The sequence below is a fragment of the Rhinopithecus roxellana genome, chromosome 9 (genome assembly GCF_007565055.1).
Source record: "Rhinopithecus roxellana isolate Shanxi Qingling chromosome 9, ASM756505v1, whole genome shotgun sequence".
Lineage (NCBI taxonomy): Eukaryota > Metazoa > Chordata > Mammalia > Primates > Cercopithecidae > Rhinopithecus > Rhinopithecus roxellana.
In genome coordinates, this window is record NC_044557.1 from 61926962 (window position 1) to 61943974 (window position 17013).

The 17013-nt window shown below is 42.3% G+C and overlaps 1 protein-coding gene across 2 annotated transcripts in view; it reads left to right on the forward strand.

Moving 5' to 3' along the window:
• Positions 1 to 17013, forward strand: part of ERICH5 (glutamate rich 5) — a 33631-nt gene that overhangs the window by 426 nt on the left and 16192 nt on the right. The window lies entirely within an intron of this gene.

Genomic DNA, 17013 nt, shown 5'->3' on the forward strand with positions numbered 1-17013 from the left:
AAAGCGCGATTTCCTCCCGAATCTGGAGCGGCCCTGCTGTGACCGCGGATGCGGCGGCCCTGGTGCGCTTCGCAGCGCTAGCTGCTGGACGCTGGAGGCCCGAGGCCGGCAGTTGAACTCACCCTGTCCGCTGATGGGATCTCGGGGAATTGGCGTTGAAGCCCTAAGGCGGTTAGCCTCGGCATTGCCTTAAACACAGGAGAAATGTCCTATCAAGGCCTTCTCCCAAGGCTGGGGGCCGTGACTGACGCCTGCAATCTCAGCAGTTTGGGAGGCTGAGGCGGGGCGATCGCTTGAGACCAGAAGTTCGAGAACAACTTGGGTAACAAAGCGAGATCTTCCACTCCCCCGTCTCTACTAAAACAACAACAAAAAACACTTTTCCCCATTTACGCCTCCCATTAGCGTTTCAGCATCAAAGACGGCAAAAGATGAGGAGAATCCAGAGGAGCATTCACTCCATCAAATGGGTCCCTCCACTCTGAATAGGTCAGACACACTTTCCCCTATCTTTGACTTAAGTATCCATTGAGAAGTATGTGTGATCAAAAGTGGTCATCACTGACTCTTGCTGAAGAAACTCAACAAGGACATTTTGAGCATCTACTATATAATACCCCAGTGCTTGGCTAGATGCTGGAGATACAAGTGACCGTTTGTGGAGATTGAGGGTGGAGGAAACAAGAAACACGTGAAACAATTAGCTAAGATCATTTCTGACAGTGATAAGTACTGTGAAAAGTATACACGCAGATCCATGAATTAGAGAATGGGTTTTACAGCCGACTCACTTTTCTTAGATTTTGAATGTCTAACATTTTGGACAATGCTATGGAGGTTAAGCAAACTCCATCAAGGTAGTTTACAGTCTTCTGCAAGGCGAACTTTAGCGGGGATTTTGTACTGGAGTGAATTCCTTTTCACAGATCTTCTCTTAGCACCTTGTGTTATTGCAGTAACAGAAAAGTCTTCCTCTCTGATGTTGTTGGTAGAGCGCACCAGATGGTCATGAATGCTTTTCAAAGCTCAGCCGCTGTGTCCTAGTCAGAAATAGGTTGTGTTTCTATTATTTTTGTGATGTATGATAGTTTATTTCTAGTTTCCATAGATAACAGAAAGCGATGACAAGTCAGGAAGTAAACAAAAAATTAAAAACATTATAAAAGTGATTCCAAACCCCTTCTCACTGACAACAATGTGAAAAGATGGAAAAAATCATTTATAATGCACAGTGCTGCTAACTTTTCTCCTAAAGAGCCCAGAGCTTCCATACCCTCAACGAGAGGCCAGAGCAAGCTGTTTCTCCAATGTGTCATGTTTTGTGTTATGAAAGTAAGTAGAGTTTCACATTCTGTTCTCTGATAAATTTTTGTGGGTTTCAATATGAAAAGTTGAGGGAAAATGGATGCTTCAGGAAGATACATTTTATTATTCTGACTTCTCTTAACCCCTGCTGTGCTTCAGTTATGCTAGGAGGAGCATCCTGGTTTAACAAGCAGAGTACTGAGTCACCATTACATAGTTCTAAACTGATTGAAACATGTATTTCAGGGAATGTAACTCTCGGGGCAAAAGTATTCAGTAGGTGGAGTGCAGTTTTTAATCCTCTCAGAAAATAATGAATAACTTTATCTTAAAAATATTTTATCATCAATATGGATAACTATTCCACTTGAGTTATACTCTTCCATTTTTTATTCTAGAACTCATTGCTGTTCTGAGTTTTCACAGATGTTGTGAAAGAGGTGTTAAAACACCTGAAAACCAGTTCTAGCCTTTAGAAAATCAACCTAATATGCTGCATAAATTGCTCAACACACACATTGAATCAATCAACAGGTCTATTTGCTTCTGACCCTCGATCAAACAATACTCTTTTGTAATTAGATACTATTCTGTGTTCGTCAGCATTTCAACTTCATGATCTTAGGCCCAATAAATAATTCATTCCTGTTTCTGCAGCTTTAAACTTCTTTAAATCCTATGTACAACCCCAAGCTTGAGTGTACATACTTTTAGATAAAAATAGTCCAAGTTTATTATGTGTCTGGTACATGCATTTATTCACTGTACTCTCAGTGCCTAACAATACTTGGCATATAATAGGTCCTCAGTAATGATTTGTTGAATGAATTACTTCATTTAATCCTTATAACAATGTTATGGCTAAATATTATGGTTGTCCTGTTTTTACAAATAAGAGTAAATAATTTACCCAAGGTCACAGGGCTCCTAAGAATCAGAGCTGGTGCTTTGAACTCATATGCTTTGCTGGGCACAGAGGCTCATGCCTGTAATTCCAGTGGCTCTAGAGGCTGATGGGAGAGGATTGCTTGAGGCCAGGAGTTCAAGACCAGCCTGGGAAACATAGTAAGACCCTGTATCTAAAATTTTTTTTTTTTTTTAATTAAAACATGTATTTCAGGGAGTGTAACTCTTGGTGGTACAGACCGGAAGTCCCAGCTACTCAGGAGGCTGAGGTGAGAGGATTGCTTAAGCCCAGGAGTTCAAGGCTACAGTGAACTCTGATTGAGCCACTGCACTTCAGTCTGGGCAACAGAGTGAGACTCAATTAAAAAAAAAATGAACCTATATGTTTAAACCAACTTCTGCTAACGAGATGTAAATCTGTTTTTGCCTCAGATCACTCTGGATCCCCATTAGGTGTGTGGTCACCCACTATAAAAACAGTGAAATCAATACAATAAACACATTATACTATATATCTTTTTTTTTTTCTTAGACGGCGTTTTGCTCTTGTTGCCCAGGCTGGAGTGCAATGGCGTGATCTCGGCTCACTGCAGCCTCCGCCTCCCAGGTTCAAGCGATTCTACTGCCTCAGCCTCCCAAGTAACTGGGATTACAGCCGTGCACCACCACACCGGGCTAATTTTGTATTTTTAGTAGAGATGGGGTGTCTCCATGTTGGTGGAACTCCTGCCCTCAGGTGATCCACCCATCTCAGCTTTCCAAAGTACTGGGATTAAAGGCATGAGCCACTGTGCCCAGCCTATACTATATATATTATTTAGGGATAGAATAATCCCTTATTATGATTCTAAATATTAGTCTAATCCCTAAATAAGATATATAGTATAATGTGTTATACAAATATTATATATTTATTTTATTTTTTATTTAAAAAATTGAGACAGGGTCTTGCTATGTTGCCCAGGCTGGTCTTGAACTTCTGAGCTCAAGTGATCCTCCCACCTCGGCCTCCCAAAGTGCTGGGATTATAGGTATGAGCCACTGTGCCCAGCCTATGTTATAAATTTAAATTAGACAGCAGCTACTAGTAGACAGACATTAGGTTGCACAGAAATAATCTATTCTACTGATTATGTGGGGACATTTGCCCTGACCCATTGGACACTGAATCTCACAGAGCTTCTTCCTATTGCCTCCCAAGATGACTGATCAGATAGGTGTGTGTTTTGGGGAGAGCAGAATTGGAGACTCTGATTGCAAATAATTATCCAGTGCTCCTCAAAGCATAGAACAGTGCCTCATATGTGGTAGTCACACATCGATTTTTATGACGTGCCCTGAAGTGTGTGAGAAAAGAGATTTTCTTTCCAAAGGATAATCAGACAGATTAAGTTTGGAATTTCTTGTGTTTGTGGAAGCAAGTTTTAAATATTAGGACAATTTCTATTCTTTTGAGTGTCCTGAGGATCCGATGCAATCTGAACGCAAAGGTTTTATTGACTCCACAGACCGTAATGTGCCTGAAGGTGTCTAGATGTTCACATCCAAACCCTCCTCCCAGTGTTCCTAGCCCTCTGGTAACATGGATAATCACTGCTCGATTCTTTCATACTATAAATGCAATCCTTTTGGCAGACTTCTTTCCAAGGTGTTACAGCCCAAGCACCAAACATGGACAAAGTCAATAGGTGGTAATTATTGACAAGTTCATTGCTAGGTTAATGTGTACATTTCCACTGACAGCTATAATCATTTGTTTGTTCTAACCTGAACTTTCACTAGCTGCTTGCTGTCCATGCTGCCTAGGCAATCAGATGAAGCTTGAATTTCACACAGTTATGTGAATTGTTCTTTGTACTGCGGTCATACCTTCAGTTTTCACCCAATATTTCACACTGTGACATCTAGTTAGGTCATCTGGTCCTAACTACACAAAAGTTTTCCTTTTGAATTGAAGAAGAAACTTCATTAACATTAAACTTAATTTGTTTAGGCTTTTCTTGCATATATAAATTATATAAATTTTTTTTCTTTCAAATGTGTGCCTTCGTGTCCTTTCTGGAGCCTGGCATGTAAATAGCATTTGGTATGTCTTTGTGGTAAGCCTGGCGATTGCATACAGTTAATTGAAATGGAATAAAAAAACTACATACATGGTTCAAAAATGTGAAAATACTTGGAAAGGGCAGGCCTGAAAAGTACACCTTCCACCCTGTCCTCATCATCTATTTAGTTCGAATCACACACATGAATAAACACTTATTATTTTAGGGGTTTTTTGGATATATTCTTTCAAAGTTTCTTTATGCTTTGCAAATATTATTTCCTTCTCTCATCTTTATTTATAAAATGTAGTATACTATACCCACTGTTCCTCACTTTGTTTTTTTTACCTAACACTATGGAGATTTTTCCATGTTGATATATAGGGAACTTCTTTCTTCGTGTTTATACCTGCATAATAATTTCTTCCTTGATTTATTTAACCAGTCCCCTATTGAGGGACATTTAATTTGTTTACAGTCTTTTCCTGTTGCAGACAAGACTGCCATGAATTCCTTTGTGCCTACATCATTTTGAATGTGTACAAGTATATCTGTAGGACAGTTTCCCAGGAGTGGCATTTCTAGGTCAAAATACGCACTGATAATTTTGATAGATAACTGCCTAAATGTGTTCTGTAAGAGTTGAAGCAGTTTACACTGTCATCAACAATAAAGTAAATCTCTTTCTAAAATGGAAAACTTTCAGACATTTGGGTAATCGCATCGAAACATAGACATGGGACAGAAGTCAGGAGACAAGGTAAGGAGCACGCACTTGGTTTCAGGTGCTTTAGTTTGTGATCTCATTTAATCCTCACAATAGCCTTAAAACACAAACATTAGTTGCACCAAATACAGCTAGAAAACGGAAGCTTAGTGCAGATAAGTCACTTGCCCTGGTCTCAGAGCTAGTAAGTCTAGTAAGCCTACTTACTAGATGGATAGATGGACCTGGGGCACATGGCTAACTTGTGTGACTCCAAAGCCCCTGTTCTTTTCACAACTTCCAGTTTCATCTGGGATCTAACCCTAGTTCTGCAAGAAACCTGTAGTGTGGCCTTACACATAGAACACATACAATCAGCTGAGTGTGGAGGCTTGAGTCTGTAATCCCAGCTACTTGGGAGGCTGAGGCAGGAGAATCAGGAGGTCAAGCACCACTGTACTCCAGCCTGGGCAACAGAGTGAGACTTCTCTCTAAAGAAAAGAAAAAAGAGACCGGGCATAGTGGCTCACACCTGTAATCCCAGCACTTTGGGAGGCCAAGGTGGGCAGATCACCTGAGGTTGGGAGTTCGAGACCAGCCTGACCAACATGGAGAAACCCCATCTCTACTAAAAATACAAAAAATTAGCCAGACGTGGTGGCTAATTTTTTACAGGTATGCGCATGCCTGTAATCCCAGCTACTCAGGAGACTGAGGCAGGAGATCACTTTAACCCGGGAGGTGGAGGTTACAGTGAGCTGAGATCATGCCATTGCACTCCAGCCTGGGCAACAAGAGCAAAACTCTGTCAAAAAAAAGAAAGAAAGAAAGAAAGAAAAGAAAAGAAAAGAAAAGAAAAGAAAAGAACAGAGGCAACCAATAACTGTTGAGTAGTTGGATGGGTAAATGGATGATTGACAGAGACAGGGATTCAGGGAGGTAAGAGTATTACTCAGAAAAGTAGAAGAGGAATCAGAACCTAATGAATACCAGAAACTGAAAGGTAATATTGGCCAAGATGGGCTTGGGAAGAGAGTGTTGGGTTATGAAGAGGGCCTTCTAGCTATGCAGGAAAAGGTTAACACTGTAAAACAACGCTTGATTGACTACCATTAAATCATGCTTCTGGACTGAGCGCAGTGGCTCACGCCTGTAATCCCAGCACTTTGCGAGGCCAAGGCGGGTAGATCACCTGAGGTCACGAGTTTCAGACCAGCCTGGCCAACATGGTGAAACCCCGTCTCTACTAAAAATAAAAAAATTTGCTGGACGTAGTGGCAGCTGGTGGTAGCTAGGACCTGTAATCCTAGCTACTTGGGAAGCTGAGGCAGGCGAATCTCTTGAACCTGGGAGGCAGAGGTTGCATCGGGCAGAGCTCACTCCATTGCACTCCAGCTTGGGTGACAAGAGCAAAACTCTGTCTCAAAAAAAAAAAAAAAAAATCATGCTTCTGTAAGGTGGCCCCACATCCAGCTCATGTGTACAGTTTCACTTCTATGTTAATGTTTTAACAATATCAAGTTGAAAGAAACCCTGAATACCTGTGGGGGTTAATGAAAGGCTCACCAAAGCTGATAAAAACTTGACAAGTCTTTTTTTTTTTTTTTTTTTTTTTTTGAGACGGAGTCGCCCAGGCTGGAGTACAGTGGCCAGATTTCAGCTCACTGCAAGCTCCGCCTCCCGGGTTTACACCATTCTCCTGCCTCAGCCTCCCAAGTAGCTGGGACTACAGGCACCAGCCACCTTGCCCGGCTAGCTTTTTGTATTTTTTAGTAGAGACGGGGTTTCACTGGGTTAGCCAGGATGGTCTCGAACTCCTGACCTTGTGATCCGCCCATCTCGGCCTCCCAAAGTGCTGGGATTACAGGCTTGGGCCACCACGCCCGGCCAAACTTGACAAGGCTTCTAATCCTAGACTGTGTAAGTGTGAGTAGTACTAGGTAGTTTTTTTTTTTTCTTTTTTAGAGACAGGGTCTTGCTCTGTTCCCCAGGCTGGAGTGCAATGGTGCAATCAAAGCTCACTGCGGCTTGGACTCCTAGGCCCAAATGATGCTTCCACCTCAGCCTCCTAAAGCACTGGGATTACAGGCACGAGCCACTGTGCCCCACCGTACTTTTTTTTTTTTTAAGCAAAATGCCAGACTATAGCTCTCTAGGTGTGTTTATGTCTTGAAAGTACTGTAATGACCTCAGAAGCTTCTTCACCCATCTCAGGGCTATTGCTGTTGTTTACAGTCCTTGAACCACTTCTTGGGAATTGCCTTTGGGCTCTCAAGTTCATTCATTATATATAATCAAGGGTGTCTGAGCTTTATCCTTTAAGAATGAAGATTGAAAAAACAACAATCCACATTGTTTTTATTTTATTTTTTAAGTTTTTTTTTTGGTAGAGACTGGTTCTCACTATGCTGCCCAGGCTGGTGTCAAACTCTGGGCTTCAGGCAACCCTAATACCTCAGTCAGCCTCCCAAATAAAGGATTACAGGCGTGAATCACCATGCCCAGCCCCCCATGGTTTTTAGCAGCTGAAATCCCCTAGGAGTTAAACCTTATGAAGGCGGGTGAAATAAGACAGGCAGTGCAGGTGTGCATGATTTAGCACTACCTAAGTTGTTATATCAGAGTTTCCCAGCCTGTGAGAATAGATTATAGCCATGCCAGCATTTCTGCTAGCCTTTAGGGCAGCCAGGTGGGATCTTGACAGACTGAGCTGTCTGTCAAGATCATTTGTTGCAGTGTAATGCACAAATACCATATTCTATGTATGTCATGACATTGAAAAGATCAGGAAGTGTTGGTGGCTCAGTGCAGTGGCTCGTGCCTGTGATCACAGCACTTTGGGAGGCCGAGGCAGGAGGATCATCTGAGATCAGGAGTTGGAGACCAGCTTGCCCAACGTGGTGAAACCCCATCTCTACAAAAAACACAAAATAAATTAGCTGGGCATGGTGGCGTGCACCTGTTGTCCCAGCTACACAGGAGGCTGAGGCAGGAGAATCACTTGAACCCGGGAGGTAGAGGTTGCAGTGAACCGAGATTGTGCCACTGCCCTGCAGCCTGGGTGAGACTCCATCTCAAAAAAAATAAAGAAAATAAAAATTAAAATAAAAAAGAAAGTGCTGGGATGTGCATTCCAGCTCATCTGTCATTTTCACTAGTAGTTTCTTTTGCTTAGAGACAACATCTGCCTTCAGCCACCCCAGCAAGGACTTCTGTTGGAATGTTCTTCCTAAAACATTCTCTTTGCTTATTTCTTTTCCTCACTGTTAATGATAATGATAATGAACCTTCTCTTTTTATTTTTTTCCTGTAAGGTGATTTTTGTGTGTGTGCCTGTTTCTGCCTCTTCCCATTTTCTCAAGACTCTGATATAAACCACAGAGTTTCTTTTTTGCTAATTTGCTTTACTTAGTACTTAGTCTACAGGTATAGCACCTGTAGACTAGATGTTATGGGAGGTTCTGGTTACCTGTACACCTTGCATTAATGTATGGGTATGAATTTCAACATTTCATTTCAACTGAAAGACAGTATAGAGTGCTGATTAAGAATGGGGGCCTGGAGTTAAACTGGATTCAAATCCTCATTCAGGATCAGTTATTAGTTGTGTGACTTTGAGCCAGGTACTGACCCTCTCCATGCTTCTTCATCTACAAAATAGGATCAACAATAGCACTTAATAGAGCTGAGGAATAAATGAGTTAATACATATAATGCACTGAGAATATAGTCTGGGCCAGGAACAGTGACTCATGCCTGCAATCCCAGCACTTTGGGAGACTGAGACAGGAATCTTGCTCTGTAGGCCAGGAGTTCGAGACCAGCCTAACCAACATAGTGGTTTTTTTTTTTTTTTTTTTTTGAGGCAGAGTCTTACTCTGTTGCCCAGGCTGGAGTGCAGTGCTGTGATCTTGGCTTACTGCAACCTCCTTCTCCCGGGTTCAAGCAATTCTCCTGCATCAGCATCCAGAGTAGCAGGGATTACAGACATGTGCCACCATTCCTGCTAATTTTTGTATATTTAGTAGAGATGGGGGTTTCACCATGTTGGCCAGGCTGGCCTCGAACTCCTGACCTCAGGTGATCCAACCGCCTCAGCCTCCCAAAGTGTTGGGATTACAGGTGTAAGCCACCGCACACAGCTTTTTTTGTTTGTTTAAGATCAAGTTCTAGATCCCTGAGTTTGTTGATTTACTTCCTTTTTAAATTTTTTTTTTAGAGACAGGAACTCACTCTGTCACTCTGTCACCCAGGCTGGAAGGCAGTGGCGCCATCACAACTCACTGCAGCCTCGACCTCCCACCTCAGCCTCTCACCTCTCACCTCAGCCCAGCAGCTGGGACTATAGGCATGCACCACCACACCTGGCTAATTTTTTTGTGTGTTTTTTGGAGAGTCGACATTTTGCCATGTTGCCCAACCTGGTCCCTAACTCCTGGGCTCAAGTGATCCTCCTGCCTCAGCCTCCCAAAGTGCTGGGATTATAGGTGTGAGCCACCTCACCTGGCCTTGCTCACTTTTTTAAAAAGTAAATTTATTTAAAGAAAAATGGTGACAAAAATATTAAGTCAGTAATAGCACAAATGGTAAAGAAATATTCAAAAATCATAAAAGTGGTATGTGAATGGCCACAGTTTATGAGACAGCTTTTCTAAAGCTACCAGGTCTTCTTATTTAGCTAGATTACTTGCTCTTGTATTTTTGCTGCTATAATTTTTAAGTTTTTTAATTTTTTTAGACAGGGTCTCTGTCACCCAGGCTGAGTGCGGACTCAACCTCCTGGATTCAAGTGATCCTCTTGCCTCTGCCTGCTGAGTAACTGGGACTACAGATGTGCACCACCATACCCAGCTAATTTTTTATTTTTCGTAAAGACAAGGTCTCACTATGTTACCCAGGCTGGTCTCAAACTGCTGGTCTCAAGTGATACTCCTGCCTCAGCCTCCCTGCTATAATTTTTAAAAATAAATTTTATTTTAGAATAGTTGTAGATTTACAGAAAAATTATGTAGTACAGAGAGTTCTCACATATTGCATTCTCACTTTCCTCTTTTTTAACATCTTATATTAGTAGGATATGTTTGTCACAATTAATGAACCAAATCTGTTACGTGATTACTAACTAAAGTCCATGCTTTAGTCAGATGTTCTTAGTTTTTCTCTAATGACCTGTTTCACTTCCAGCGTCCCATCCAGAATCCCACATTGCATGTAGTCATCATGCCTCCTTTGGCTCCTCTTGGCTAAGAGTTTCTCAGATTGTCCTTGTTTTTGATGACTCTGACAGTTTTGAGGAGCGCTGGTTAGCTATTTTGTGGAAGGTTCCTCAACTGGAATTTGTCTGGTATTTTTCTCATGATGACACTGGAGTTATGGGTTTTTGTGTGAGTCACCATGCCTAGCCTATTCTTGTTTCTCTGTATTTAAATTTCAAGATTAAGTTTGTCTTCCAACTTCATCACATTTACTTTGTGATGATCAAAACGAATTCTAGGTATGTAAATTCAGGTGCTTTTATTAAAAAAGAAAAGCGGTCTGATTGATTTTTATTTGCCCCCAAAGAATTTTTTGGTTGATAATTTTATATGTCAGTTACATGGAATATAGCCTAAGTTCGCCTTTCTTCAAATGAGTGTCCTGTTGGCATCTACCAGCTGATGGAATGCACACTTGGGGATTAGCATTTGTACCATGGCACACAAGACAGTGTTTGTACATGCTTTGATGTGGGAAAAGGGCAAAAAGATCTAGAATAATGCTGCTCTACAAATGTTGATTGGATGAATGGATGAAGGATAGAATGGAATTGAGGCAAAAGCAAAGTAAGAAAATGAGAAGGAAGATGAGTGGACTACTCCTCTGGAGTTGACTCATGCTACATTCTTGGTTCCAAAATGTCAAAAGCTCAAGAACCTAGAAATGGTGACAGCAAGGAAAAATACCAGGACCCCCTTCCTTACAAAGTTGCTCAAAAACCCAGCAGACAGGCCAGTGAAGTCTTTAGGATGTCTGATATGGCATAGTCACAGGAAATAACGACAAGATTTTCTTTTTGTTGGGTAGAAACTTTTCATTTCTGATTAGGGTTGAACTGAGTTGAAAAGCTTCCACCATAATGTGAATTTCAGGTATGTTAACTCTAGTTCTAATCCCTTCTGTAATGTTGCCTAGCATTTAGTTTCTTTGTGTGCCTATCACAACGGTGCTTACAACAAGGGTTCTGTTAGTTCAGCTGTCACACAGAATTTGTGCATAGATCAATTTACAACAGAATCAAGGGAGATAATGAGCACCAAAGGATTAGGCTCAGAGCAGTGCATGATTTGATGAAATGAGGAGTTCAGAAAACAGACACATCTTCAAACAAATTCAGATGTGAAAACAATGCATCTGTCTATAATATTTATTATGTAATAACATAGATTAGGCATAGAATGTGTCCTATTTGTGGACAAAAATATATCTCATTGCTTTTCAAGTTAGCCTGCTAGAAGAAATGATATAGTACCTTTTTCTACCTTGAGGAGGTATGGTGAGGATTCACAAACTCATATCGACAGAGTATATGGAAATACTTGGGTAAGAGGTAATGTATAGCCACTAAGTTGTGCTTAATGAAGGGAGTAGCTATTTGAATTTCCCTGAAGACAGTAAACCCTAGGATACCAGGGACCACATTTTCCTCTTTTTTTTTTTTTTTTTTTTGAAACAAGGTCTCTGTCTCTTGCCCAGGCTGGAATGCAGTGGCGCAATCATGGCTCACTATATCCTTGACCTCTGGGGCTTAAGCAATCCTCCCACCTCAGCCTCCTGAGTAGCAGGGACTACAGGTGCATGCCACTTTGCCCAGCTAATCCAAATCTTGCTACCTGCTAGAACCCCTGTGGCCACCCAGATCTTGCCTGTAGTATGCATTTGATGAAAATGTGATGAATGAGTGAAATCAAAGCCAGCAAACAGAATGAAACATTTATTTATATACAAATTATGAATGGCCTTTATTAACCCCAATCAAGTTTAGTTAAATCATTGCTAAAGTTACGAGTACTTTTATTTATTTATTTATTTGAGATGAAATTTTGCTCTTGTTGCCCAGGTTGGAGTGCAGTGGCACCATCTTGGCTCACTGCAACCTCTGCCTCCTGGGTTCAAGTGATTCTCCTGCCTCAGCCTCCCGAGTAGCTGGGATTACAAGCACCCACCACCAGGCCGGCTAATTTTTTGTATTTTTAGTAGAGAAGGGGTTTCACCATGTTGACCAGTCTGGTCTCGAACTCCTGACCTCGGGTTATCCACCTGCCTCGGACTCCCAAAGTGCTGGGATTACAGAGTGAGCCACCATGCCCAGCCTACTTTTCTATTATTAATCAATAATCATGTTTTAAACTGTACCATGATAACAATACAACTTTGTAGGTCAACACTGACAACTTCATAGTGTTTAGGAGACTGTGTATCTAAGCCCTTTAATGTTGCAAGTTAGTTTTTCTGTTGCTAATTTAGCTATAGTGTATTGACAGGTCACCCCTGGTACTCAAGGGACCTTTGTACAATTAGAAAGAGGCCTTCCCCACCAACAACACATGCACCCTTCAGGTGCACCCAGGCTGGAGTTCTGCCTCATGCAGTGAGAAGCTTGTACGGCTGTGTGCTGCGTCCTTGTTTAGTGGCTACCTTTTCATGTCAGATACCATGCTGGGAAAATTACACACATTATCCACTCTGTCAGTTCCCCTAACAAGCCTGAAAGGCAAACAATATCCACATTTTACAGTTAAGGAAACTGAGATCCAGAGAGGTTAGGAACTAACTTGTCCAGATCGCACAGTTAAGTAAATAAATGGCAGAGTCAGGATTCACACCCAGTGTTTGAAGAGTCTGAATGCTCTGCTTTGGCTAGAGGGAAGGGAGGGAGATCAAACACTAAAAAATGTACTTCCTTTAGCAGCTCAAGGGTAAGAATAAGGTGAGGGTTATGTAATCTGGAGCCAGAAAGGAAGTTTTAGTGGTAATAGTAGCCTTTATTGTGTTCTCTGAGAGACGGTTCAAAACAACTATTTGTTTTCCAATCTTTTCATTTATTTCCTCTTTCTTCTTCTCTTTCTCCTTCTCATTCTTTCTTTCCTTCTTCTTCTTCCTCCTCCTCCTCTTCCTCCTCCTCCTTTTCCTCCTCCTCTTCTCCCTCCTCTCCTTCTTCCTCCTCTCCATCTTCTCCATCTTCTTCGTCTTCGTCTTTGTCTTGCTCTGTTGCCCAGGCTGGAGTGCACTGGCATGATCTCGGCTCACTGCAAACTCTGCCTCTGAGATTTAGGCAATTCTCTGGCCTCACCCTTCCAAGTAGCTGAGATTACAGGTGCTCATCACCATGGCCAGCTAATTTTTTGTATTTTTTTGTTTTAAAGAGATGAGGTTTCGCCATGTTGGCCAGGCTGGTCTCGAACTCCTGACCTCAAGTGATTTGCCCGCCTCGGCCTCCCAAAGTGCTGGGATTACAGGCGTGAGCCACCGTGCCCAGCCTAATCTTTCTTCTTTCACACAAATGTACCAATATTGGAATGAATGAAATCACCTTACTTTTCTGTTTGTGCATCATAATTTCTCTCTCTCTCTCTTCTTTTGAAACAGGGTCTTGCTTTGTCTCCCAGGCTGGAGTGCAGTGGTGCAATCATGGCTCACTGTGACCTGAACCTCCTGGGCTCAAGCTATCCTCCCATCTTGGCCTCCCGAGTAGCTGAGACTACAGGCCTGTACCACCACATCCGGCTAATTTTTACATTTTTTTGTAGAGACAGGGTTTTGCCATGTTGTCCAGGCTGGTTTCAAATTTCTGGGTTCAAGTGATCTACCTGCCTTGGCCTCCCACAGTGCTGGGATTACAAATGTGAGCCACCACACCCAGACACTGTGCATCTAATTTCACCCTTGTTTGGGCCACTATGGGAGGTATAACAATAGTGATGCTAAGATTGACAAGATTAATGGGTGCTAGTCTCTGTACTAGTTCTGAGTATTATCTCATATAATCCTCATGTCAGTTCCCTGGTTCAGTAATAACACTATTCCCACTTTACAGGTGATGAAACTGAGGCAGAGAGAGGCTTAATAAGGCTGGTAAGTGCAGGAACTGGAGTTAAAATCCACTACACTGGCCGGGTGCCATGACTCACGCCTGTAATCCCAGCACTTTGGGAGGCTGAGACAGGTGGATCACCTGAGGTCGGGAGTTCGAGACCAGCCTGACTAACATGGAGAAACCCCATCTCTACTAAAAATACAAAATTAGCCAGGCTGGTGGTGCATGCCTGTAATCCCAGCTACTTGGGAGGCTACGGCAGGAGAATCGTTTGTACCCGAGAGGCGGAGTTTGCAGTGAGCCGATATCGCGCCATTGCACTCCAGCCTGGGCAACAAGAATGAAACATCATCTGAAAAAAATATATATACATATATAAATATATATATAGACACACATATAAATCCACTATGCTATAGGTGTCCTTTTCAAGGTCATAAGGTGTCTGTCCTTTTAGAGTAGATTTGTCTCTTCTATCACATAGGAAAAAGAACTGAGCTATTCCTTGGGAGCTACTGTCTCTGAAATACAGCCATTTAAAAATTTAGAGTGTAATTAATCAATATGAGGCCGGGCGCGGTGGCTCAAGCCTGTAATCCCAGCACTTTGGGAGGCCGAGACGGGCGGATCACGAGGTCAGGAGATCAAGACCATCCTGGCTAACACGGTGAAACCCCGTCTCTACTAAAAAATACAAAAAACTAGCCGGGTGAGGTGGCGGGCGCCTGTGGTCCCAGCTACTGGGAGGCTGAGGCAGGAGAATGGCGTGAACCCGGGAGGCGGAGCTTGCAGTGAGCTGAGAACCGGCCACTGCACTCCAGCCCGGGCCACAGAGCGAGACTCCGTCTCAAAAAAAAAAAAAAAAAAAAAAAAAAAAAAAAAAAAAAAAAAAAAAAAAATTAATCAATATGAATTACAAAGTAAATGTGGCCCTGCCCTTCTAGCATTTTCTCTATTTTGGGTGTGTATGGTCATTTTAAAAGTATTATATGTCCTTTGGGCTACCACAAAAAAAAATATTAAAAGACAATGACATTCTTTTGTAAAGTTTCCCAACTTGGTTGACTATTTTCAGGTTGTGTTTTATAAAAGTATATGTTGTGGACACTTGCCTACTTCCAGTGTACCAGTACAATTGGGAAAGTTACATAAGAACTGGCCTCATGCCTGTAATCCCAACACTTTGGGAGGCCGAGGAGAGCGGATCACCTGAGGTCAGGAGTTTGAGACCAGCCTGACCAACATGGAGAAACCCCATCTCTACTAAAAATACAAAATTAGCCGGGCATGGTGGCACATGCCTGTAGTCCCAGCTACTCAGGAGGCTGAGGCAGGGTAATCGCTTGGACCTGGGAGGCAGAGATTGCGGTGAGCCAAGATCACACCATTGCACTCCAGCCTGGGCAACAAGAGCAAAACTCCATCTCAAAAAAAAAAAAAAAAAAAAAGAAAAAAGAAAAAAAGAAAATGGACGAACCTGGGCAACACAGAGAGACCCTGTCTCTAAAAAAATTTAACACTTAGCCTGGCGTGGTGGTACATGTCTGTAGTCCCAGCTACTTAGGAGGCTAAGGTGGCAGGATCACTTGGGCCTGGGAGACTGAGGCTGCAGTAAGCTATGGTCATGCCATTGCACTCCAGCCTGGGTGACAGAGTGAGACCCTGTCTCAACAACAACAATAAAAGAATGAAAGTGAATGGATATTGTGATCATGGGTGTAAATATTCTAGCTATGGCAAAAATCAACGGATCACTTGGACACTTAGGACACCATTTGTGGAGAAATTAATTTTCTCAAACTTTCACAAAGCTTTTTTTGGGAGAGAAAACTTAGACTGATAGCATAATATGTTTTTCAAAATGTAAAATTGTGTGGCTGTGTTTTGGGTGTGCCAGCACATTTTTTTCTGCACAATTTTTACTGTAGGAGAATGATGCCTTTAGAATGTACTCACTATTGGCACAGGTGGATGAAAATGGTTTGTCTCATTTAACTGACAGTACTAATCACTGTAATAACTATTTTACCAGAAAATATAATTTGGCAGACATCTGTGATTAGTACATTAATACATTTCCTGTTTTTTTCCCTAAGGCAATTATCACCAGACCATCCTTTGTGTGATATCAAAATGCATTGTCTTTTCAGGATGAATTTCTTTTTAGACCTGAAAAATCACCTTGATTAAGTCACCCTACTTGCAATTAATTTGAAGGCTTCATTCATGATGAGGCGGGGGCGGGGGGGAGGTGAAAAATAGCCCTCTCCTCAATTCTAATTGAGCCCTGAGTCTCATAAGGTTTTTCTTGAGTTCTGCTTCTCTATTTCCAGCTGTAATCCTTCTCTGCAGGAGGATTCATACCTAGTCCCCGAGGCAGGGTGGAGATGCAGATATTGAAACACACACACACACACACACACACACACACACACACACACACACACACACACACACCCTGCTACCCTCCTCATTTCCCTCCTCACAGGAACCTCTCTATAAAAACTGCCCCTTTCTCAAAACAGAAGACATATTTGTTAATAGGATAGAGAGCTCAGCTCCAGGCTGTTACATATGTTTCCAGCTAAGATTTACATGCCCAATAGCCTCCTGGATTTGCCACCAGGATGTACAATCTACAACGATCTCCAAGATGCCATGCCCCAGCCTGAGCAATTCATGTCTCTCTTACTGGCCCAAATCCATCTATCCCTCTCCCCTTCCCCAGAACACATATGTTTAGAGGCAGGGTCTCTCTCCCTTGCCCAGGCTGAGTGCAGTGGCACGATCACAGCTCACTGCAGCCTTGAACTCCTGGGTCCAAGTGATCCTCCTCCATCAGCCTTGTAAGTAACTGGTACTACAGGTGCACACCACCATGCCCAGTTAATTAAAATTTTTTTTGTAGCGATCAGGTCTTGCTATATTGCCTAGGCTGGTCTTGAACTCCTAGCCTCAAGTGACCCTCCTGCCTTAGC